We start from the raw sequence: 26,995 nt of genomic DNA, 5'->3' as shown, positions 1-26,995 counted from the left end.
TTCTTTTGTAAACCGGCATCTGCAGTTCCTTGTGTCTACAGGCACCAGCAGAGCAGTGAAGGGGGAGAGGAGGTCACAAGCGGATGGTGTAAATTAAGTGGATCTGAGTGGATCATATGGGGAGGGATGGGGGTGGGGAAATCGCTGTAGAAATTGAACATGGAGTTAAGAAATTAACGTTAAAATCTTGTAGACTGGAATATCATAGTAAGTCAGTAACTGTATGTGCGTTGAAACCTGTAATCACAACTACCAAGATGGACCTTTTTTTTTTTCCGACCCTACTTTATCTGCTACCACAAGAATTCTCGTCTCTTCTTAGAATGGATTGTCTAAAAGAGACAGGCCATCCAACTGCAATTTAAATGTTGAAAGGACTGAAGAAAGGTGTGACATTTAGTTCAGTTTAGTTTAGTTTAGTTTAGTTTAGTTTAGTTTAGTTTAGTTTAGTTTACAGGTGCAGCGTGGAACAGGCCGTTCGGCCCACCAAATCTGTGCCAACCATCAATCATCACCCGTGCACTAGCTCTATCCTACACATGAGGGATAATTTACTATTTTACCGAAGCCGATTAACCTACAAACCTGCACGTCTTTGCGATGTAGAAAGTAACCGGAGGACCAGGAGAAAACCCACGCGGTCACAGGGAGAATGTACCATCTCTGTACAGACAGCCCCTGTAGTCAGAATCGAACATGAGTCTCTCACGCTGTAAGGCAGCAACTGTGCCACTGCGAACAGTTGGCTTCTTTGCAGGCAACAATAGGTAGAGTTTCATCATGAATGGAACAACAAGTTATTTTCAAGCAGGAATTAACAATCCAGAGACATAAATGAAATCCTACGATCTCATTTTTCTTAGAATTTCTTAGAATTTCTGTCAAATTTAATTTCTTTAAAAATAATTTCTTTAAATTTCTTACAGCATCTGTGAGAAATTAATTAGTTAATTCATTGGCAGAATTTAAAAGAAAAGTCTTGGTAATGTGGTGATGACGTCCGTGTGCAGCCATTAAAGAGACTTTACGTTCTCAAAAATTTCCCTCCTGCATTTTTGTAAGGAAACTACATTAATATGTTGTGATGATGACATTAACGTGATTTGATTCCATTTATTGTCATTGCACTTTTCAGTGCAACAAAATGGTTTAGCCTGCAGTCATAACATAGAATAAATAACAAACACTCAACACAGTTTGTCCCAAAGTCATTGTCTCTTCCCTCCTTGCTCTCCCTCTGCGCTGAGGCAATCCAAGCCACCGATGTTGTGACCCCGCCGGGTGATGGTAAGTAAGTCCCGCGGCTGAATCCGTGCTCCGCAAGCGGGCCGGTTCAAACTCCGCGGCCCGGGGCGGTCGAAGCTGCCGAAGCTGCCATCCTCCAGTCCAGCGGACGCAGCTGTAGTTGCGGGAGCTCCAGAAAACAGAACTTGAACTCCCGATGACGTCGTCCACTGGCCCGCGGCCAAGCCTTCGAGGCTCCAAAGTCGGGTCGGAAGTTGGGTCGCGCAGCAACCACAGCCCCGAAGTCGGCCAGCCTCGTTGGTAAGTCCTGGCTCTGCCTCCGCAGCCTCGAGGTCGGTCGCAGTTGGAGGCCGCCAGCTCCGCGATAGGCCTCAGCGCAGACGGACACAGAGACGGGGGATACGGCAAGAAAGGTCGCACCCCCCCCGAAGGAAGAGTCATAAAACATGTTACACCCACCCCCCCACACATACACAACTAAATAAACCGAAATAAACTGTAAAAATGGGACAAAAGAAAACAAAAAAAGAAAAGACAAACGGACTGCAGGCGAGCCGCAGCTGCAAGGCAGCGCCGCCACTTCCGGAACAAGATTTTGGTGAGGCCGCATTTGGAGTACTGTGTTAATTCTTGGTCACCCTTCTCAAGGAAGGATGGCGCTAAGGTGGAAAAAGTGCAGAGACAATTTACGAGGATGTTGCCAGGACTTCAGGGTGTGAGCTCTACCTGCTGCGCCACTGCGTGCCTCCCATTGTAGCTGGAGTTTAGTTCCACATTCGTTCAGCCACTGTTAGCAACAAACAGTGACAGGTCAGATATATAATGTGTCAGAGGAAGGTTAAGGCTTAAATCTACCCCAATGTACCTTCCAACATATATCTGCATGACATTGAAGGGGTGATTTGTGGTCGGCGTGGACTGAAGTACGTGTTTCCATGCTGTATCTCGAAACTAATACTCTGCGGCAATGTAAATGTTTCTAATCCCATTCCAATTATTCTTGTGAACTTTCTGTAGGATGCTGACAATTTCATGCAGATTTATGCTAAATTATGTGTTTCCGTACTGTACTGTTTCCAAAAGGAAGGAGAGTTAAGGTTAAACAAAATCACTTCGTAGAGAGCCAAACATATACATCCATCAAAGAAAAAGGGTTAGAAAGAGAATACAAGCTGCATTTCAGAAGGTTTACTAACACACACCTAGCCATCCAGCCCTGAAATCTAAACTCTCTGTACAAGAATCTAGAGTTTTCCAAGGAGGAATAGAAACATTTGTTTAATTAAATTATGGGAAAAGAAAATGACCACCGGACATCTTTAACACCTTTCTAGGAGCAGCTGGTTGTGGAGCTGCCTCCCAGCCCCAGAGATCCTGGCTTGATCCTGACCTCGGGTGCTGTCAGTATGGAATTTGAATGTTCTCACCGTGACCACATGGGTTTCCTCTGGGACCTTCGGTTTCCTCACACTACTAACCCGTGCAGGTTTGTAGGTTAATTAGCCTCTATAATCGTCGCTGATGTGTGGGTGGTGGGATGGCATAGAACTAGTATGAAGTGGTGATCAATGGTCAGCATGGTCTCGGTGGGCTGAAGAGCCCATATCCATGCTGTATCTAAACTAAACTAACGTTTGTTTAGTTAAATTGTGGGAAAATAAATTGACCAATAGATATGTTTTACATCATGTTGGGTGGCACCGTGGCAAAGCTGGTGTAGCAGCTGCCTCACGGTGCCAGTGACCTGGCTTTGATCCTGATCTCGGGTGCTGTCTGTGTGAAAGGGAATGGATGAGCAAGTGGGATAACACAGAACCAGTGTGAACGAGTGATTGATGTTTGGTATAGACTCAGTGGGCTGACCAATCAGTTTCCATGTAGAAACAAGAAACTGGCGCTGGTTAATTTACACAAATTGACACAAATGGGCCTGTCCCATTTAGGCGATTTTTTGGGCAACTACAGGCGAGTGCTGCAAAATTTTCAACATGTTGAAAATTTTTCGGCGACAGTGGCGACAATTTTTGCTGTCGTAGGTTGTCGTAGGTTGTCGTAGGTGCTGTCGTAGGTTGTCGCCAGGTGTCGTGGGTGAATTCCATTAAAACTAGTCCCTGGCAGTCGCCTACCGAGTCGCCTAAGTGGGACAGGCCCAAAAGTGTGTAGGAAGGAACTGCAGCTGCTGGTTTATAGACCCCAAACATCACCTATCCATGTTCTCCAGAGAAGCTGCCTGACCCGCTAAGTTACGCCCACACTTTGTGTTGATCTGTTTCCATGCTGTTTCTTCAAACCTTTCCAAAATATAAATAATTCTTCTAGCCAAAGAAGATGTCTTGAAAACAGCACTGCTAAAATTGTTTAAGAAGGAACTGCAGATGCTGGAAAATGGAAGGAAGATAAAAGTGCAGGAGAAACTCAGCGGGTGCAGCAGCATCTATGGAGCGAAGGAAATAGGCAACGTTTCGGGCCAAAACCCTTCTTCAGACTGATGGAGGGTGGGGGGGGTGGGGGCGGGGAGAAGAAAGGAAAAAGGAGGAGGAGGAGCCCGAGGGCTGAGGGAGAGCTAGGAAGGGGTGGAGACAGCAAGGGCTAATGGAATTGGGAGAATTCAATGTTTATGCCACTAGGATGCAGACTGCCCAAGCGGGATATGGCGAAACTGACGGAGGACAATTGATTCGCCACCTCCAACGTGACCCCACCACTGGCCACATCTTCCCATCTCCCCCCCCATCTGCTTTCCACAAAGACCTCTCCCTCCGTAACTCCCTTGTCAATTCTTCCCTTCCCTCCCGCACCACCCCCTCCCCGGGCACTTTCCCTTGCAACCGCAAGAGATGCTACACTTGTCGCTTTACCCCCCCCCTCGACTCCATTCAAGGACCCAAGCAGTCGTTCCCGGTGCGACAGAGGTTCACCTGCACCTCCTCCAACCTCATCTATTGCATCCGCTGCTCTAGATGTCAGCTGATCTACATCGGTGAGACCAAGCGTAGGCTTGGCGATCGTTTCGCCGAACACCTCCGCTCTGTCCGCTTTAACCAACCTGACCTCCTGATGGCTCAGCACTTCAACTCCCCCTCCCATTCCATATCCGACCTCTCTGTCCTGGGCCTCCTCCATGGCCAGAGTGAGCACCACCGGAAATTGGCGGAACAGCACCTCATATTCCGCTTGGGCAGTCTGCACCCTAGTGGCATAAACATTGAATTCTCATAATTCCGTTAGCCCTTGCTGTCTCCTCCCCTTCCTAGCTCTCCCTCAGCCCTCGGGCTCCCCCTCCTCCTTTTTCCTTTCTTCGGCCCGAAACGTAGCCTATTTCCTTCGCTCCATAGATGCAGCTGCACCCGCTGAGTTTCTCCAACACTTTTGTCTACCAGCACTGCTAAAATTCGCAGGTACTGTATAATATTTGATTTTTTTCAATAATACAAATCTGTACCATATTACTTATGTCCCACAGTGCTAGTCATAAGTTCATAAGTGATAGGAGCAGGATTTGGCCATTTGGCCCATCAAGTCTACTTTGTCATTCAATCATGGCTGATTTAACTTTCCCTCTCAACCACATTCTCCTGCCTTCTCCCTATAACCCCTGACACCCGTACTAATCACGTCTTGCCATATGCATTCAGCTTCTTACCATTATTACCTTTTCACCTGCATGAGATTATTTATACTTTGTTCAGAGTATCTGCTCATGGTGTTGAGAAAAGTAAAGTGAATGATAATATTTCGAAAAAATAAACTTTGAACTACATTGCAACGAAGAGAATAAATCAAAGAAGGTAATTCAATCTCTGGATTCTGTTGACATTGATACGCTGCTCAAGCTTTGCTTTCATGGTCTACAATATTAACAGTGCAGTTCACTGCCAGCCACCTATTCTTTTCACTTGGTGTTCCCTTCCCTCCTTAATACCTTAAGGTCAAAATGGCAATTTGGTAAAGCAGATTCATTTTTGTGTTTTTCAAATAGAAGACAAAATACAAGTTCGCTCAGGAAAGCTTTCTCGTACTAATTTCCTATGAATACTTTGTTAACTTGACACATAAATATGAGTCCATGTACTCATCTTAAACGTTACGATATCATCTAGTTTGTTCCAAACACCCACCACCCTCTTTGTGAAAATGTTACCCCTCAGGTTAATATATTGCCAGGTTCCTATTCATTTCCCTTCTCACCTTAAGCCTCTAGTTCTTAATTCCCCTCCTCTGGACAAGAGATACTGTGCGTCTACCCGATCCATTCAAACTCAAATTATAATGGTTTTATACTGAATAACAGTATTTTGTCATTTTTTATTAAAGCATCTGATAGTAACATTTAAGTGATGGGGTGCTGACAGATCAACACTTGCACTTACCAAACCCAGTGAGAGAGCATCTGGCTAGCATCCAAAATGGATGTTTGCATTATGCAATTATTGCACAGTTATTTATCATAGTGGAGGCACTGTGGTAAGTTGCCGCTGCCCACAGCCTGGCATGAGCTCTGCGTGAAGCCAACACTCCCCCACTATTCCGTGCACATTTACACAGGGGAACAACAGTGCTGGTGTTTGGCACTACTTAAAAGCAGAAGGATCTCTTGAAGAGGAGGCATCTTGTGGTTTCAAGGAGTGGTGAGAATCACATGAAAACTACATCCACTGCTGTAATACTTTGAGCAACGATTTTAAAAATGTGTTATGATTCGTGGGTGAATGAGCACGGTGATAATGAGTCCATGTGATGGGACTTGCAGTCATGTTTTGCATCACATGCAGATGATAGAGGGAAGGATGGGGTCGGTGTGCAATGGTTTAGGTTTAGGATTAGATTTATGTTTAGGTTTATTATTGTCACATGTACCGAGGTACAGCGAAAAGCTTTGTTTTGCATGCTACCCAAACAGATGTCATATGTAACCAGATAACATACAATCAGTTCAAACTCGTACAATAGGTAGAGCACAGGGGAAGATACAGAGTGCAGAATATCGTTCTCAGCATTGTAGTGCATCAGTTCCTTAGAAACAGTCCAATGTCCCCAATGGGTGGAGGTGAATTGAACAGTCTGCCAATAATTAGTTTGGGGGAGTTTCTTCTCATCCAGTAGTAACAGTGGAAAAGCAGTGGTGACAATGTATGCATAGTGGTGATGAGATGGAGCTCGGATCCTTGGTGTACCTATGGAGACTGATGTGTTTTCGAATGAGGTGGCTAAAGAAGAGCATGAAAATAGAAGATTAGTATAGTAGGATATTGAGGAAGAGGGGCAGAGATCCTTTCAATAAAGCTCTATAAATCCATGGTGTCAATGTGTCCCATCAATTTCATCTCCACCCCATCAAGAGGGCTGTTGCAGGATTACCCACACAACTGCCTGTAACTCCTTGGAGCCAAAACTTCTCTTTATTTAGGCTGACTGCATTCTTGCTTTCACCATCCCACTTTGACAGAGAGCTTCATGTTGCCCATTGTAGGAAAACCATGTTACCCAATATATTAGAATATTGAACAGTACAGCACAGAAGGCAATCTCTGCCAAACATGATGCCAAGACCAACTCTTATCTGGGTGGACATAATCCATACCCCTCTGTTCCCCACATATCCATGTGCCTATGGGGTAGCAGAGTGGCACAGCGGTGGAGTTGCTGCCTTACAGCACCAGAGACCCGGGTTTGACCCTGATTATGGTTGCCGTCCGTATGGAGTTTGCACGTTCTCCTTGTGATCACGTGGGTTTTCTCCGTGTGCCCCGGTTTCCTCCAACACTCCAAAGACGTACAGGTTTGTAGGTTAATTGGCTTTGGGAAATTTGTAAAATGTCCCTAGTGTGTAGGATAGTGTTAGTTTACGGGGCGATTGTTGGTCAGCATGGACTCGGAGGGCTGAAGGGCCTGTTTCTGCGCTGCATCTCTAAAGATTAGAGTCTAAAGTCTATCCAAAAGTCTCTTTAATGGCACCATTGTATCCACCTCTACCACCAGCCCCGGCAGTGTGGTCCATATTTCTCATATTTCCTTTCAATTCTGCCACTTTCACCTTAAAGCTATGCTGTCTAGTATATAATGTTTCCATACTGGGTAAAACGTTCTGACTGTCTACCCTATCTATGTCACGTCATTTTATATAATTCTATCAGGTCTCCCCCCACCATTGCAGGGGAAACAATCCAAGTCTCTCCCTGTAACTAATACCCCCTATCCAGGTATCATTCTAGTAAACTCTGCACCCTCTCCAAAGCCTTCACATCCTTCCTGTAATCGAGCGAACAGAACTGCATGCAATACTCCAAATACTGTCTAACCAAAGTCCTATAAAGCTGCATCATAACTTTTATCCTCAATACATTGACCAATGCAGGCAAACATGTCTTAGGCTCTTCCTTACCGCTGAGAATGAAGGGGGGGGGAGGGGGGACAGCAGCGGGCCACTAAGGAGCAAGGAGGGACATGGTGGGGAGACCACCTGTGGCCACGTGTTACAGCAAGCCTGGTTCACCGCAGTAAGAAGGAGATCAAACTGTTCGAATAATCCTTTGTTACTTTGTCAGCGCCACAAACATGGTGACTCTTGTGCACTGCCTAGGTGAGGACTGCAGTATGATTTCACTTGGTTGTATGCAAAACAAATAATTTTATTGTACCTAGGTACGTGACAATAAAGTATCATTGAATCATTGACAAAAGAGTATTGTTTTAACCAGTACGTGCAATATTTAGTCATAATGTGAGACATATCTGTGCAGGCAGACAGATTCTACAATGCATAACTTATTTAATGCTGGCTACATCAACTCTCTCTGTCCTCTGGTAGAAATGCTGCTCTTTCGACAGCTACTGTTCTTCTTGCTGACAGAGATATAAAAGTAATGGATTATTGCTTTTAGCATTTTCAATCATGAGCCAAAATGGGCCAATTCCAATTCAACTTCGTTAGGAAGTACTGATCCTGAAGAAATTATGCAAGTGAATACATTTTAGCTCATATATAGGAAGGAACTGCAGATGCTGGTTTATCCAAAGATAGATACAAAGTGCTGGAGTAACTAAGCAGGTCAGGCAGCATCTCTGGAAAAAAGGAATAGGTGACATTGCGGGTTGGAACCCTTCTTCAGACCCTTCTTCAGGTTATTTGCAACTATGTTATTGTCACGTTATATAATTACAACATTAATCATGTGGAAGTGTTCATGACAGTCTGAAAACAGGTTCCGACTTGAAACGTCACCTATTCCTTTTCTCCAGTGATGCTGCCTGACCCGCTGAGTTACTCCAGCATTTTGTGTCTCTCTACATTTTAGCACATGCCTTAACTGAAGGTCTTATCCAACTCAAGAACAGTTGCAATAATAAGGAACTGCAAATGCTGGTTTGTACCATAAAAGACACAACATGCTGGAGTAGTAGGCCAAGCAGCATCTGTGGAGATCATGGCTAGGCGATGTTTCAGGTTGGGATCCTCCTTCAGGCTCCCATGAACATTTCCACCTGATTAAATTGCAATAGTATAATGTGACAATAACATAGCATTGCAAATAACCTCTTAAAGTTCACAACTAAAATAGCGACAGGAGAAGTTGACAGTCGTACGCTGAGTAAAATACTTAAACGTCAACATAAATAACATGAAGACATGTGGGCTTGTGAGTTAATTGGCCCTCTGTAAATAGCCCCCTAGTGTGTGGGACAACATGGAACTAGTGTGAACGGGTGATTGATGGTCGGTGTGGGCTGAGAGGGCCGAAGCACCTGCTTCCAACTATCTTGTTTGGAGGGAACGTTGCAGTGTACAGTGTGGAACACACAGCTTTGCTCAGATTGCTAGCTTCACCATGGTGCTGAGTGACATTGAGTCTATCCTACAGCCTTGCACAGTTCTAATCTGCAGGCACTCATTCTCTCAGCTGAAGAGATGACATTCTGTTGACAAAGCTAGAAATGTATGTCCTTACTACTGACAATCAGTTTGGGTTCAAAAGAAAACATGGAACTGACCTGTGTATCTATGCTCTTAAAGAGATTGTATCAATAATGTTTTATTGATGCGTCCAAGGCATTTGATAGAATTAATCATGAACAATTGTTTGTAAAATTGCTAGATAGAGGTGCCCCTAAATTTTTTGTGAGAATTTTAGTGTTTTGGTATGCCCATCAAACGTTTCAGGTTAAATGGGACAATGTTGTATCTGCTCCATTCTGTGTTAGTAACGGAGTGCGGCAAGGAGGAATTTTGTCTCCTATTTTATTTAATGTTTATATGGATGAACTATCAAATCAGTTAAATAGGTTAAAAACTGGCTGTCTTGTGGGCAACACTATTGTTAATCATCTTATGTATGCAGATAACCTGGTCCTGCTCTGTCCATATAGTGCTGGGCTGCAGCAGATGTTGAAGGTGTGCTCTCAGTATGGCCTTGATTATGACATAAAATATAACGCTAAGAAAAGCCGCATAATGATAGTTAGAAGCGCTGAGGACAGGGAATCAACTTTTCCGACCTTTTATTTGTCAGACAGTCCTCTTGCTGTGTGTGAGGAAATTAAATACCTAGGTCATGTCATATCGGATGACTGGACGGATGACAAAGACCTCTACCGACAGCGCTGTAAAATTTATCTTCAAGCTAACATGCTTATAAGGAAGTTTTCTATGTGCTCTGACTCTGTGAAGTGTTCCCTGTTCAGAACCTACATCACACCGTTATATACTGCTCAATTGTGGTCTAACTATAAGAAAAAGAGTATGCAGAGGCTCAAGGTAGCATACAATGATGCAATGAGGTTGCTACTTCGTGTCCCTAGGTGACATAGTGCCAGTCAATTGTTTGTGTCCACTAGAGTGCCAACCTGTGAGGCACTCTTAAGACAGCTGATGTTTAGTTTTATGTGTCGCCTGGACAAGTCAGAGAACCACATAATTGAAGCCCTAGTCAGCCCTCTGAAAAGCTGCTATAGATTCACTTCTAGGCTAAGACGGCATTGGTGCAATAGCTTGTATATCTTTTAGGCTAATATGCAATTTTTAATGTATTTTTGTATCTCCTTATATTGTATGATGTGTTATATGGACCTGTGTCTGAAATAAAGCTTTAATAAATTCCTTCAGTGTGCAGCTGGTTTGCAGTCTCAGTCAGCACTTCGTGCAGGTAACATGCTCTCTCCACGAGGGCAGAAGCTGCTCAGTATACAGGTATATGCTCACTTGCACACTGGCATTGTTCATGAGCCACTCAAGCAATGCATTGAAACATACAGAATAGTGAAAGGCTCAGATAGAGTGGAGAGTTGTGTAGAGGATGTTCCCGTTAGTGGGAGAGTCCAAAACTAGAGGTCATAGTCTCAGAATTAAAGGACATTCTTTTAAAAAGAAGATGAGGAGAAATTTCTTTAGTCAGAGGGTGGTGAATTTGTGGAATTCGCTGCCACAGAAGGTTGTAGAGGCTAGGTCAGTGGATATTTTTAAGACAGAGATAAATAGATTCTTGATTAGTACAGGTGTCAGAGGTTATGGGGAGAAGGCAGGAGAATGGGGTTAGATGGGTGAGATATTATTTAGGTATGTGAGAGGAAAAAAATCTTTAGGTATGTGAAGAGGAAAAACTAGTTAAGACTAGTTAAGTTGGACCCGTGAAGACTGAAAAGGGTGAATTTATTATGGGGAACAAGGAAATGGCAGATGAGTTGAACAGGTACTTTGGATCCATCTTCACTAAGGAAGACACAAACAATCACCCTGATGTACTAGTGGCCAAAAGATCTACGGTGGTGGAGGAACTGAAGGAGATTCACATTAGGCAGGAAATGGTGTTGGATAGACTGATGGGACTGAAGGCTGATAAATCCCAGGGCCAGATGGTCTGCATCCCAGGGTACATAAGGAAGTGGCTCTAGAAACCGTGGATACATTGGTAATCATTTTCCAATGTTCTATAAACTAGAATCAGTTCCTGTGGATTGGAGGGCAGCTAATGTGATCCCACTTTTTAAGAAGGGCGGCAGAGAGAAACCAGAGAATTATAAACCAAATCGATGATGCTGGAGTCAATAGTAAAAGGTGAAATAGCGGCACATTTGGATAGCAGTAACAGGATCTGTCTGAATCAGCATGGATTTACGAAGGAGAAATCATGCTTGACTAATCTTCTGGAATTTTTTGAGGATGTAACCAGGATAATGGACATGGGAGAACCAGTGGATGTAGTGTACCTGGACTTTCAGAAAGTATTTGATAAGGTCCCACATAGGAGATTAGTGGGCAAAATTAGAGCACATGGTATTGGGGGTAGGGTGCTGACATGGATAGAAAATTGGTTGGCAGACAGGAAACAAAGGGTAGGAATTAACGGGCCCCTTTCAGAATGGCAGGCATTGACTAGTGGGGTACCGCAAGGCTCGGTGCTGGGACCGCAGCTATTTACAATATATATTAATGGTTTGGATGAAGGGATTAAAAGAAACATTAGGAAATTTGTAGATGACACAAAGCTGGGTGGCAGTATGAACTGTGAGGAGGATGCTATGAGGATGTAGGGTGACTTGGACAGGTTGGGTGAGTGGGCAGATGCATGGCAGATGCAGTTTAATGTGGATAAATGTGAGGTTATCCACACTGGTGGCAAAAACAGGAAGGCAGATTATTATTTAAATGGTGTCAAGTTGGGAAAAGGCGAAGTACAATGGGATCTGGGGGGTCCTTGTTCATCAGTCACTGAAAGTAAGCATACAGGTACAGCAGGCAGTGAAGAAAGCGAATGACATATTTGCCTTCATAACAAGAGGAATTGAGTATAGGAGCAAAGAGGCCCTCCTGCAGTTGTACCGGGCCCTAGTGAGACCACACCTGGAGTATTGTGTGCAGTTTTGGTCTCCAAATTTGGGGAAGGACATTCTTGCTATTGTGGGAGTGCAGCGTAGGTTCACGAGGTTAATTCCCAGGATGACGGGACTGTCATATTTTGATAGATTGGAGCGGCTGGGCTTGTATACCTTGAAATTTAGAAGGATGAGAGGGTATCTTATTGAAACATATAAGATTATTAAGGGTTTGGACACGCTAGAGGCAGGAAACATGTTCCCGATGTTGGGGGAGTCCAGAACCAGGGGCCATAGTTTAAGAATAAGTGGTAAGCCATTTAGAACGGAGATGAGGAAAAACATTTTCACACAGAGAGTTGTGAGTGTGTGGAATTCTCTGCCTCAGAGGGTGGTGGAGGCTGGTTCTCTGGATGCTTTCAAGAGAGAGTTAGATAGAGCTCTTAGGGATAGTGGAGTTAAGGGATATGGGGAGAAGGCAGGAACAGGGTACTGATTGTGGATGATCAGCCATGATCACAGGGATCGAGCATGATCACAGGCAGCGGCTCGACTGCAGTCCGTCTGTCTTTTTTTTAATTTGTGTCTCATTAAATGTATGTTTTTGATTCTAGTTTTTATTATTTTTTAGCTGTGTATATGTGGGGGATGGGGGGCACCAGGGACTTTTTCCCTGTCGGGTCGCCGATGTCGTTGGGCCTAACATTGTGGAGCCGGCGGCGGCCTCTAACCGGAACCAACCTGAGGGTTCCAGTCGCGGAGCCTGCGGTCTCGCCATCGCGGAGCTGGCCGACTTCAGAACGGGAAGAGCTGTGGTGGCGCGCAGCTGCGACCCGACTTTGGAGCTTCGGAGGCTCCGGCCGCAGGCCCGGTGGACAGGTACATAGGGAGTTTGCAGGTCCCTGGTGGGAGATCGCTTTTCAGAGCTCCCGCAATGGCAACTTCTCCCGCCGGAATCGCGGGGTTTAAATGACTCGGAGCGGGGCCTAACATCGCTCGGCAAGGCTTAAATGGCCGCGGGACTTACCATCGCCCGCCGGTGGCTTTAACGTCGGGAGCCCCAGTCGCCTCGACGCTGCAGTTGGACAGCTGGACCGCATGAGAAGAACAAAGGGAAGAGATAAGACTTTTGCCTTCCATCACAGTGAGGAGGTGTTGGAGATTCACTGTGATGGATGTTTGTGTAAATTGTGTTAAGTGTGGGTCTTGTTTTTTTTTGTAATGTTAAGACTGTAGGAATTACATTTTGTTCAAACTAAGCTGTTTGAATGACAATAAAAGGCATTCTATTCTATTCTAATATGATCGAAGGGCCGAATGGCCAACTCTTGCACCTATTGTCTATTATCTATATTCAGCTATGATTGAATGGCGGAGTAGATTTGATAGGCCAAATGGCCTAATTCTACGTCTATTCCTTATGACCTTATGAACTTTTGACAATTCTCCATCCAGGATGAGGGGTTATTTTATAGAGGAGGTGTGTCAAATAATAAAAGGAATAGATCAGGTAGACGCACAGTCTCTTGCCCAGTTGGGGAATCGAGAACCAGAGGGCATATGTTTAAGGTGAAGGGGGGGAAGATTTTATAGGAATCTGAGGGGGAACTTTTTCGCACAAAAAGAGTGAGCTGCCAAAGGAGATTGTTGAGGAAGGTAGTATCACAACGTTTAAGCAGCAATTCAGCAGATACATGGATAGGACAAATTTAGTGTGATATGGGCCAAATGGCCAATGGGACTATTGTAGATGGGACATGTTGGTCAGGGTGGGCAAGTTGGGCTAAAGGCCCCGTTTCCACACGGTATGACTCGATGACTCTATGACTCTATCCTTCATCTCCTCTCACTGACCTTCATCGCCATTCAATTCTCCACCAGTCCCACTCCCCTTCCATTCCCTCTCGGACTAACCAGCAGATAATGCGGCACAGTAGCGCAGCGGCAGAGATCCGATCCTGACTACAGGTGCTGTCTGTACGGAATTTGTACGTTCTCCCTGTGACCACGTGGGTTTTCTCCTGGCTGCACAATCGCCCCCAATATCAAAATTCTAGCGCATGCTGTGCATTGCACACTTCCTTGTTTGTGGAGCCCTTCCACAATTTTCCAGATTAACGTCACAAGGGCTCCCATCACAGTTGCCCGGCATAGCACGCTTTCATTTAAAGAATTTCCGTCAACCTTTAAGTTGATCTGACCACTCCGAATGTCATTTCCTTGCCAACACAGCAGCCAATGAAGAACACAAACAGCATTGCCAACACTGAGTTATTGGCCCGAATTTAAAATGCTGCCTGCAATGCAGTGAATAGATGCATGCCGCAATCTCCTGTCTTTGGCAATTTTTCGAATTTAACCCCAAAAAACCTTGCACCATTATACTCACAAAGGCACCTGGATAATTCAAACCAGGCAGGAAAAAGAGATTCAATATGGGATATATCCAAATTCTGTCCCTTTCAATCTGCTGATGAATGCAATACAAGTAACATGCAGATTGATAGGAACTTTCTTATCAGTTTCATATAAAGCCCAACATCCAACAGAGGCTGTAGTGCTCAACACTCCATCAGAGAAGGCTTTCAGTAGTACTTAACCTTCCCTGTATCATTTCTGAAGTTTAATTTAGTTTAGTTTAGTTTAGTTTATAGATACAGCGTGTAAACAGGCCCTTAGGCCCACAGAGTCTGCACCAACCAACGTTCCCCATACACTAACACTATCCAACACACTTGGGACAATTTACAATTTTTTACCGTAGACAATTAACCTACAAAACTGTACTCTTTGTAATGTGGGAGGGAAACGGAGCACCTGGGGAAAACCCACGCAGTTACGGGAAGAACGTACAAATTCTGTACAGACAGCACCAGCAGTCAGGATCAAACCCAGGTCTGTAAGGTCTGTAAGGCAGCAACTCTGCCACTGCACCACTGTGCAGCCCTAAAGGCTTTTTGGCAGCATGGAAACAGGCCCTTCACCCATCAAGTCTGCGTTGACCATTGATCACCCATTCATACTAAATCTATGTTATGCCACTTTCACACTCACTCCTGTGAGGCGTTAGGGATGTTGGCAGTTATGGTCGGTGAGCTGAAGTGAAGCCTTCCTATTCATTCGGTGTCACAAACAGCAGTGGAAAGGCTCCTGTCCCAACCATCCTTTAGTTATTCCACCTTGCAAGGCTAGGCACACAAAGTGTTAAATCTGATTCACAGAATAACCCAGTCACTCTCGGTGAGAGAGTGTGAATTTGACATTATGTGGGAAGTCAGAGAGTTTCATTTTGTATGCGGAGTGTATCATAGGTTATACATTGGAGTGAATGTGCCCGCATGGGTCACATAGAAATTCAATGACAAATTGAATGATTTTTACCACCATATGATTGAATTTCAGTGCGTAAATTGTTTGCTAAATGCGATTGGTACTTGGTGCAGTACATAGTGCATACCAACACATTGGATCGCATATTCTGATGCATATGCACAAAGAGCAATGTTGTCAGTTGCCGGGCAACCCTTTCTTGACGTTGTTGCTGCCGGATTGGACTGCTCAAATGCTGCAATGAAGCAGCATGCACCACGGACAGGAAAGCAGGTTCTTAGCAGCAGGAAGCACGTCAGCATGTATACATGCGCACTTAGCTGCACCCTTGTAAGGGTGCCCCTTACAGATGACATTGAGAGGGCCAACTCAGTGGCAGAAATGGCCAGATTTCTAATAATCATTCAGGTGGATCCTGATATTCCTGAGTACTCCTATCCTTGCTGAGGTTGCCCAGAGTTGTGAATAAAATCATGATGGGAATAGACAGGATGAATGCACGGAGTCTTTTATCCAGAGCAGGGGAATCAAGAAGCAGAGGACGTAGGTTTATGGTGAGAGGGAAAAAATTTAATAAGAACCTAAGGGGCAACCTTTACATTCATGTGCGGTATCTGGAGTGAGCAGCCAGAGGAGGTAGTTGAGGCAGATACTAATAACAACATTTGGAAGACTGGATAGGAAAGGATGGGAGGGAAATGGGCCAAATGCGGGCATATGGAACTAGCTTAGATGGGGCATCTTGGCCGGCGTGGACAGGTGGGCCAAAGGGCCTGTTTCTGTGCTGCATGACTCTATGACTATGACATCTGTCACTGTAATCTTCAGGCAGAGTGGTTTGTCACCTGTCCACGATGCCCTGTTCCATTTGGCAGCTATAATGGATTTTGTGTATTTCTGCTATTACATTGCCTGGTGGAGATTCATTGACTCTTTGCATCCACCTCCTGAAAGTCTTTGCGGTCAATTTACCCAAATGTGCAGTCAAGTGTGAAGAATGGCGGTAGGATACCAGTGCAAATATTCACCAGCAAAAAAACTATTTAGCAAGTTTTTCACACAAACAAATATTTCTGGACGAGTGAGTTTGATTATGCTTACGTCTAAAATTAGTTGTTACTTGAATTTTTTTATACAGTTGTACAATAGTGCAGATGGTAGAGCTACTGCCTCACAGCACCAGAGACCCGGGTTTGATCCTGACCTGGGGTGCTGTCTGTGTGGAGTTTACACGATCTCCCTGTGACCATGTGGGTTACATCCGAGTGCACTGTACAATGGCGTAATTAATCATTCACAGGGAATGTTAATTATGTTTTAATTGGTCAAGTTACTGGACTCTAGGGCTGGCAACATTGTTTGCATATCACTCCTGATGTCAATAAAAATAAATGCTGGAATACATCAGTGTGTCAGGCAGCATCTCCTTTGAAAAATAAACACCATTGCTAAAGGTTTGATTGGAACATTTGGCTTTGATGTGGTTAAGGGGGCATTTGGATTCAGAATTCAAGAGGCTGCACGTTGGCACATCGTAGAGTTGATGCCTTGCAGCGCCAGAGACCCGGGTTCAATCCTGACTACAGGTGTTGTCTATACAGAGTTTGCACATTCTCTCTGTTACTGCGTTTGTTTTCTTCAGGATCTCCGGTTTCCTCCCACACTCCAACGACGTGAAGGTTTGTATGGGTCGCCGCGCTGGATCAACGCGCTAAAGCTCTGGTGAGCTGAGTCCGCCGTGTTCAACACCTCCGGGCTGCGGGTCTGCGGAGCGGAGCGGGGCCGTTTTCAACATCGGGAGCCTGGGAGCTCCAAATCGGCGCGGCCTTGTCGGCTTCGGAAGCCGCGGTCTCCAGCTAGGAAGCGGCCGTTCCAGGTGGCCCAGCCGCTGAGAGGACTCTCCCGACGCCGGGGCAACACCACCCGGTGAGAACGGCCAGGAACATCGGGCCTCCGTAGAGGCAATTGCGGTGGCCTCAATAGGCCTGACTTTGGGGTGAACTTGGGATAGGGACTGGACATTGTGCCTTCCCCCACAGTGGTGTCCATTGTGGGGGGATGATTTTTTGTCTGTAAGGTAATCCTGTTAGTCTTTGTCCAAGATCGCTGCTGTGAATGGGAGAGTGGACGCTGGCGCGCTTTAGCTGCTGCTGCTCTCTCTTCACATTGTGTTTTTGATTTTTGGACTGAATTCTGTTATTAATTTGTGTTTCTGTGATGTCTATTATTTATTTTATTCTGATTATATGTTTATATTTCCTGTTAACCTATGTAAGGTGTCCTTGAGATGTCTGAAAGGCGCCCAATAAATAAAATTTATTATTATTATTATTATTATTGTAGGTTAATTGGCTTCTGTAAAATTGTCCCCAGTGTGTAGGATAGAACTACGGATGATCGTTGTTCAGCGTGGAGTTGGAGGGCCGCTGTATCTCTAAACTAAACTGTATGTACGGGGTTTGTTCTCCCAGAGACTATGTGAAAGTGGGATAACATAGAATTAGTGTACAGGTGATCGCTAGTGGGCGTGGACTCAGTGTTTCCACGCTGTATCTCTCGTCAAAAGTCCAAAAGTAAAGCCTGAAGTCTGAAGAAGGGTCACGATCTGAAACGTTACCTATCCGCCAAAACCTGGCGACTTTTGCATGCGACTACGGTAGACTATTTCTATTCTCATCAGGCTTTTCTCCGGGTGCTCCAGTTTCCTCCCACATCCGAAAGACGTGCAGATTTCTAGATTCATTGACCTAAATAAATTGCCCCTAGTGTGTAGGATCTAAAATTAGGATAACAGAACTAGTGAACAGTTGATCGCTAGTCAGTGCAAACTCAGGTGAGGCCACACTGTATCTCTGAACTAAACAAAACTGAATTTCAGTAGCGGTTGCAACAGCCAATACTTCATTGACTGTACAGTGCTTGCAGCCAAGGATAATTTTTTACATTGAGTTTTTACAGCAACAAGCAAATTTATATTTTGTTTGGATAATTTGCTTGCTTTTGTGTTTAAACGTTCTTTGTTTGAATCACTTCCAGTTGTTTGAGTATTTAAAACACTGGGGCATTTTCAGGAAACAAAAATAATCACACACCACACATTTCATCCCCAAATTACCGTCCACTATTAATAGTTGACTGAATGGCACTGAATGGCACTCATTGCACTTTGAGGATTGGTATTTACTGATTGATGTCATTTTACAGCTATCTCAGTCTAATCGTAATCATTTCAAAACCCAAATGCTCACTTACTTACCTCTCTATGTCTGTACTCTTAATACAAAGGCGAAAATGTAAACAGATTTTAATTTGCTGTGAAAGTACAGTAACACCATCTGGCTACAAACATAGCCAGCAGAACCTCATCGCACATAACTCAGTGCCAGAACACTTGGTGAAAGCATTGTTTTGTCCAATTTAATCATCTTTACAATTGTGTGGGCATGGCATAAGTATTCAGCTGAATATTCACACTCTGAAACAGGTCCTTAATCTGCAAGTCACCAACTCTGCAACCATGCCTGGGCCAGAAGAACTCTCTATTCTGTTGGGCATGATATTTTCACGTTCACAACCCCAGATGCAAGGTCAATGCAGCAGTAGAGCTGCTGCCTCACAGTGCCAGGGATCTCAGTTCGATCCTGACATTGGTTGCTATCTATGCGGAATTCTCCCTGTGACCGCAAGGATTTCTCTGGATACTCTGGTTTCCTCACACATCCCAAAGACGTGTTGGTTTGAGGGTGAGTCTGAAGAAGGGTCCCGACCCAAAACATCACCCATCCTTTTTCTCCAGAGATGTTGCCTGGCCCGCTGAGTTACTCCAGCACTTTGCATCTATCTTCAGGTTTGTTGGTTAATTGACCTTTGTAAAGTTTCAAGTCAATACGATCATTAAAGATCATAAAATATGAATTCTCTCTCGGTCTCCATAGATGTTGCCTTATCACCTGAGTATCCAGCATGTTGTGGTTTGATTTCTGTCGTACATGATATTGATTGCTTGTATTCATTGAGGTTTTAAGTTGTTCCTCTCAAAGTGTTGTCCCATTTGACTCTCAAGACTCCAGTATTGCTTAGAGTGTGAAATTTGCCAAAGTAGACAGCCTCATTGACATGGGAATTCATTGCCATGGACGGCAGTGGAGGCCAAGACATTGGGTATTTTTAAAGCAGAGATAGACAGGATCTTGATTGGTAAGGGTGTCAAAGGTTAAGGGGAGAAGGTAGGAGAATGGGGTTGAGAGTAAAAATTGATCAGCCATGATTGGATGGCAAAATAGACTCGATGGTCCGAATGACCTCATTCTGCTCCCACGACATGAACATATGTGCCTCTGTGAAAGAAAGCCACAGATATAAATGCTGTCCTGACACAGTGAACTTCTTGCTGGTTTGACTTGCTGACTATTTTGCTGGCACCTTAGAGAAAGATATGGAGTCATTGGCCCATACAGCTATACAGCACAGAATAGGTCCTTCGGCCCACTTGTCCGTCCTAACCAAATTGCTTGACAGAACTAGTCTCACTTACTTGTTCCTGGCCCATACCCCTCCAAACGTTACTTACCCGCATACCTGTTCAAGTGTCTTTTAAATTTCATTATTGTAGCCACATCCCCAACTCCCTCTGGCAGCTTGTTCTGTGTACACACCACCCTCTGTGTGAAAAGATTACCCCTCAGGTTCCTATGCCCTCTCAGCTAGACCCATTTGCTCGCATTTGGTCCATATCTCTCTAAACCTTTCCTATCCACATACCTGCCCAAGCGTCTTCATGTATCTCGAATATATTCATGTACTTTGATTATATCCATGTATCGTGATTGAATTCATGTACTTTGATTGTATTCACGTCCCTTGATTCTTCTTCTTGCGTATGGCGTGCACAGCCTTAAGTTGTAGGTCAACTTGTATTATTTGATCTATTTGTTTGTGCACATCGGGTTGATTGCATTAGTCGAAACAGGGTGGACCACGTGAAGGTTGCAATCTCCCACCCTAGTAACTTGATTGTAATCATATATAGCCATTTCTTTGACAGGATAGCACACAAACAAAAGCTTTTCACTCTACCTCGGTACACATGACAATAATAAGCTAAACTAAACTACACTACACAGTACATTTTACCCTATCTTGATTGCATTCATGTATCTTGATTGTATAGTCTTTTCTTTGACTGGAAAGCACGTCGACAAAATTTTTTCACTGTACCATGGTTCACACGACTATAATAAACTAAACTAAATTATACCGAACTCCACTAAACAGTACATTTCACCCTGTCCCCAGAGATCTATTCCATTGGGGTCAATCAATCTGAATTGCTGATTCTATAACCTATAATCAGACTGACGTTGGCGCGTTTTGAAACTTACAAAACAGCGTTTTCCAAAATGACAGTGGTTCCGTTCAACTTGACACCAGGACAATGTTCTCTCATGTTTTACTGGCAGCGTTCACTCACTACCAGATGCTAGCACGGCGGAATATTCGCACTTAGCTACTAGATCCTTGCCAATACGGATATTGTTAGATTTACACCCACTGAGTGCCAAATGGAATCCCCTCAAACAATTTAAAGTGCTACAATAGACTCTATCCCATCTAGCCAGAGACTGTATCAGAAGAACCATTCTGTACTTTGCAACAAACAACTTCACAGCCTACGTCGGCGCTACTTAACAGATTCAATGTTCTAATTCCATTAAAGGGAGAAGCGGGTGGGGATGGACTGAATTAATCTTTTGATGGCGGTCCCTCTCTTTAAATTCACTGAGCCACCTGTGAACGGTGAGCATATGTCAGCCTGTTGAAGAATCCATGCGACCAGCAATTCATGAAAGGGCTGCAATGTCCTTAAAGATGAAATTAGGCAGCAATAGATTGCAATCAGAATATTGCCATCAATATGCCAGTGACCTTAGAACATAGAACATAGAACAGTTCAGCACAGGAACAGGCACTTTGGCCCACACTGTTTGTGCCGAACACAATGACAATTTAAACTGATCTCATCTGCCTGTCCATGATCCATATCCATCTATTCCTTGCACTTCCATGTGCCTTTCTAAAACCTTCATAAACGCCACTATCATACCTGCCTCCTTCACCACCCCTGTCAATGCGTTCCAGGTTCCCATTATTCCCTGCCTTGCACATCTCCATTAAACTTTCCTCCTCTCTCTTTATAGCATGTGGGACAATTCCACCCTGTCTAGCCTCTCGTAATTTTATATATTTCTATCATCTTCCCTTGACCTCTGACGTTCCAGAGGAAACAATACAAGTCTCTCCCTGTAGCTGAAACCCTCTAATCCTGGGGGAGACACAGTAGCATAGCAGTGGAGCTGCTGCCTCACAGCACCAGAGACACGGATTTGATCCTGACTACAAGTGCTGTCTGTACGGAGTTTGTACGTTCTCCCTGTGACCATGTGGGTTTTCTCCGGGTGCTCCCGTTTCCTCCCACACTCCAAAGATGTACAGTGTTCTAGGTTAATTGGCATTAGTAAAAATTGTAAACAGTCGCTAGTGAGTAGGATAGTGCTAGTGTACGGAGTGATCACTAGGTGATCGCAGGGTGATCGCAGCACAGTGACTTGCTGCCTTACAGCACCAGAGACCTGAATTCAATTCTGACCATGGGTGCTGTCTGTTCTCCCTGTGGGTTTTCACCAAATGCTCCAGTTTCCTCCCACACTTCAAATATATAGTTTTCTAGGCTAAGTGGCTTTGGTATAAATTGTAAATCGGCCCTAGCGCACAGGATAGTACTAGCGTACAGGGGTTATCGCTGGTCAGCACGGACTTGATGGGCCGAAGGGCCTATTTCCACGCTGTATCGCTAAAGTCTAAAGTCTAGTTTTTTCCAATGCTCTGGGGTGGGATTTGTTTAAGGTGCAAGACAAGAGCATAACTGGTGTAAATCCTGAACTCAGGTTCATGTTAAATCTTGCCCCTTAAACATATGCCCTCTTACTTTTCATTCCCCAAACCTGGACAAAAGACTGTGATTCACCTTATCTATTCCCCTCATGATTTTATACACCTCTTTAAAATCATCCCTCAACCTCCTGTGCTCCAAAGAATAAAGTCCCAGCCTACCCAACCTCTCCCTATAGCTCAGCCCCTCAAGAGCTGGCAACATCCTAGTAAATCTTCTGTGCACCCTTTCCAGCTTAATGACATCCTTCCTATATCAGGGGTGTCATTTAAGAACTGCATACAGCCTTCAAGCAGTAACAAGCGATAGCCACTTTTGAAATTAGCCTCCACATAATTCATCCTGTCTATTAAGAGTAAAGTTAATGATGATTCAATGCTCTGCTCATAGAGTCATAGAGTGTTACAGTGTGGAAACAGGCCCTTTGGCCCAACTGCCCACACGGGCCAACATGTCCCATCTACACCAGTCCTACCTGCCTGCATTTTGGCCCATATCCCCCTAAACCTGTCCTATTTACGTACCTGTCTAAATGGTTCTTAAACATTGCGATAGTATCTTTCGTGTTCATTTTCTAGGTCTGCACAAAACTTGAGAGTCTTCAATTTACCACAGAAGTCTTTAATGCTTTACTCAATGCTGGCAGCAATGCAACTTAAAATGGCAGCACCCTCACACACTACAGACGGGATAAACTATATACAAAGACATCTCCATTTGTCCTGTGCAGCGCCACCTGCTGCACGGGAGGAGAAACGGGTCTTCCCACCCCACACATTCCACCAAACATCACTGTACTTGCCTCAACTACCTCCTCCGGCAGCTTGTTCCATATACTTGCCTCCCATTGCATGAAAAAGTTACCCCTTAGGTTCCTATTATATTTTTCCCCTCTCATCTTAAACCTATGTCCTCTGGTTCTGGATTCCCCCACTCTGGACAAGAGACTCTGTGCGTCTACCTGACCTATTCCTCTCATGATTTTGTACACCACTATAAGATCACCCCTCATCCTCCTGCCTCCAGGGAATAGAGTCCTAACCTGCTCAACCTCTCTCTGTAGCTCAGGCCCTCAAGTCCTGGCAACATGCTCATAAATCTTCTCTCCACCAATTTCCAGTTTTACAACATCTTTCCTATAACATGGTGCCCAAAACTGAATACAATACTCTAAATGCAACCTCACCAACATTTTATACATAGTCATTGCAACTTGCAGGCTGGGAATATACGACACTCAGCAAAACTTGCGCCAATTTTCATCAGCTGTTAAGCTTAGGCTTCTGCATATTTTAAATATTTCTGTACAAATTCACGAAAGACATGCAGGTTTGTAGACTGCTTGGCTCGGTAAAATTGTAAATTGACCCTAGTGTGTGTAAGATGGTGTTAGTGTGAGGAGATAGCTGGTCAGCGTGGTCTCGGTGGCCGAAAGGCCTGTTTCCGTGCTCTATCTCTGAACTAAACTAAACTGAAATAAAACTCAATTTGAAATCTGTAGTCTGTGAATTTTTCATCAGCTCCCTCCCGTCCTCACCAACTTAGGTTGAACCCTTCACCTGACGGGGTTATTTCCCTGCTAATGACAGGGCTGTAGCATTTTGGTTGCTTGAGCGCAACTAATAAGATTTTGGTTGGTTTGTTATCCACATTCCATGAGAGTGAGAAACCCTGGCAGCTTTTTTTTCTGAACTTCAAGCTGATATATATATATATATATCTGCTCCTTTATTAGTGGTGAGTGCTGTCTGCCGGAAACACTCCTTCAGTTCTTGGCTTCAAAGCTTGTTTAGGAAGGAACACCTGTAACATCCAATTGCCAGCTAACAGGCTTGCTTTGATGTGTCAGGTCCAATATACCCTTCATTGTGGTCGTGAATCATGCGTCAGTTAAATGCTCAAATTAATATTTTGATCGTGACTGATTCCTGGTTTAACTATTAAGCCGCGACATTTCATCAGCTTTCTCATAACATTGAGAAGGTCATGGTGGAGGGAGATACGATAGTAACATTTATGAGGCTATTGGAGAGCATATGGATATGCAAGGTTTGGAGGAATATGGATTATGTGCATGCAGATAAGAGTCGGTCTTGCCATCATGTTTGACACAGACATTGTAGCCTGTACTATAAGAGGCACACAGTCGTACAGCATGGAAACAGGCCCTTCGACCCATCATCAGCACTGACCAAGATGCACCTCTAAACTAGTCCCACCTGCCTCCATATTCACTACCTGGCTTTAGACTTTAGAGATACAATGAGGAAATAGGACCATCGGCCCACCGAGTCCATCCCAAGCAGCGATCACCCCAGCACTTTCCTACACACTAGGGACAATTTACAATTTTTACCACAGCTAATTAACCAACAAACCTGTACATCTTTGAGTGTGGGAGGAAACCGGAACACCTGTAGAAAACCCACGCAGTCACAGGGAGAACGTACAAACTCCGTACAGAGAGCACCCATAGTCAGGATCGAACCCAGGCCTCTGATGCCATAAGGCAGCAACTTTACCACCGCACCACTGTGCCACTCTGTGCCGTCTTTTAAATGTTGTTTCACGTACCTGCATAGACATTTAGGGCAGAAGGGCCTGTTCATTGCTGTACTGTTCCATACAGCAATCCCCCTCAATAATTGACTTCATTAGTGTGTGGCTCTGCACTGTACCATTTTAGTTCATTCAATTAAAACTAATTACAACATGAAAAAGAAATATAAGGTGAAATAACTCCCCAACCTAATGGCAGTCATTTTAAAAGCTCACAGCTAATAAAAGGAGCAGGTCTCATTCATATAGAAACATTCACGGCCCCGGGACGTCATGTGGCACTTCATAGCCAATGAAGCCCTTGCTGGTGTATTTCCTGTTGTAGCCCATCTACACTCCATCTACACGTCATGCTGCCTCGCCAAGGCCACCAGCATAAACAAGGATGAGTCTCACCCCGCTCCCATCAGGCAAGAGGTACAGAAGTTTGAAACCACATACTTCCAGATTCAGGAGCAGTGTCTTCCCAACTGTTATCAGGCAACTGAACCATCCAATCACCAACTAGTGAGAGCGGTTTTGACCTCCCATCTACCTCCAAATGACCTCCAGGGCACGTTTGTAGGCTAATTTGTTTGGTAAAATTGTAAATTGTCCCCAGTGTGTAGGATCGTGTTAGTGTGCGGGGATCGCTGGGTGGCGCAGTCTCGGCGGCCAAAGGGTCTATTTTCGTGCTGTATCTCTGAAACTAAACTAATGTGGAGAGTATATGGACACGTTACATCACGGCCTGGTTTGGCAACTCGAATGCCCAGGAACAAAGGAGATTACAAAAATGATGGGTACTTTTCTCGGTCCATCACTGACCTCCCCACCGTCGAAGGGATCTATAGAAAGCGATACCTTAAAATGGCAGCTAGCATCATCAAGGACCCACACCATCCTGCCTATGCTCGCATTTCACTCCTCCCATCAGGAGGAAGGTATAGGAGCCTGAAAAATGTGATCTCCCGGTTCAGGAGCAGCATCTAGATTATCGATCGCAATAAATACCAACTGAACTCCTAATTACCAACTATCTTGATTACACAAGGAACTTCATGATTTTATTTTGTTTTGCAGTATATGGTGGTACATTATTTATTTAACTTTTTTTGCTTGTTTATTATGTTATATATTGAGTACTAGGCTAACTAATCTGTTGTGCTCCTTAGTTTAGTTTAGTTTAGTTTGGAGATAAAGTGTGGAAACAGACCCTTCAGTCTGCTGAGCCTGTGCCATCCAGTGATCACCCCACACACTAGCACTATCCAACACTTGGGACAATTTTACTGTGTGTGGCCGTGATGCGGACGGACGAGAGGCCGAAGCAAAGAAATCGAAGCCAAAGAACGGAATGGAAACGAGGCCGAAACGACAATAAACCGAAAGAGTCCCAAGACGAAACGCCTACTAACCGAAAGGATGGGACGCCTAAATGCAAACTAACCGAAAGGGCGGGACGCCTAAAACACAAGGAAACTAAAAGTTGCGTCGCCTAAAAGCAAACTTACCGAATGGCCGCTATGTCGAAACACCACCTACCTGAAAGGCGGCGTCGCCTACAGGCCAAAGGACCGACTGCCGCACAACAGAAAAGTCCAATAACGGACTTGACGTTGCGGGGAGGGGGTGGGACTTGACAGCGATTGGTCCAGACCCCCGCGTCCATCACATCACTGTGAAGGCATGAACATTGTCACAAACCTCCGCTCCACCCGACCCGCAGCCCGAAGGATGCACACCTTCGACCACTTTCAACTTGGTGCTTGGTTTCAGATTGCCCAGTCACCTATGGCTTGTGAGGGAAAATAAACCCCATGCTCCCATCTTCCCCCTCTTCTCTCTCTCCCCCTCTCTCTCTCTCTCTCCCTTCTCTCTCCCCACTTCTCTCTCTCCTCCTCTCTCTCCTCCTCTCTCTTCCCCACCTCTCCCTCCTCTCTCCCCCTCCCTTCTCTCTCTCCCCCTTCTCTCTCCTCCTCTCTCTCCCCTCTTCTCTCTCTCCTCCTCTCTCTTCACTTCTCTCTCCTCCTCTCTCTTCCCCTCCTCTCCCTCCTCTCTCTCCCTTCTCTCTTCCTCCCATCTCTCTCCCTCCCTTCTCTCTCTCTCCCCTCTCTCCCCACCCCT

Source organism: Amblyraja radiata, chromosome 6 (assembly GCF_010909765.2).
Source record: "Amblyraja radiata isolate CabotCenter1 chromosome 6, sAmbRad1.1.pri, whole genome shotgun sequence".
NCBI classification, from domain to species: domain Eukaryota; kingdom Metazoa; phylum Chordata; class Chondrichthyes; order Rajiformes; family Rajidae; genus Amblyraja; species Amblyraja radiata.
The sequence above is the reverse complement of the archived record's forward strand: the minus strand, read 5'-3'. Positions refer to the sequence as shown.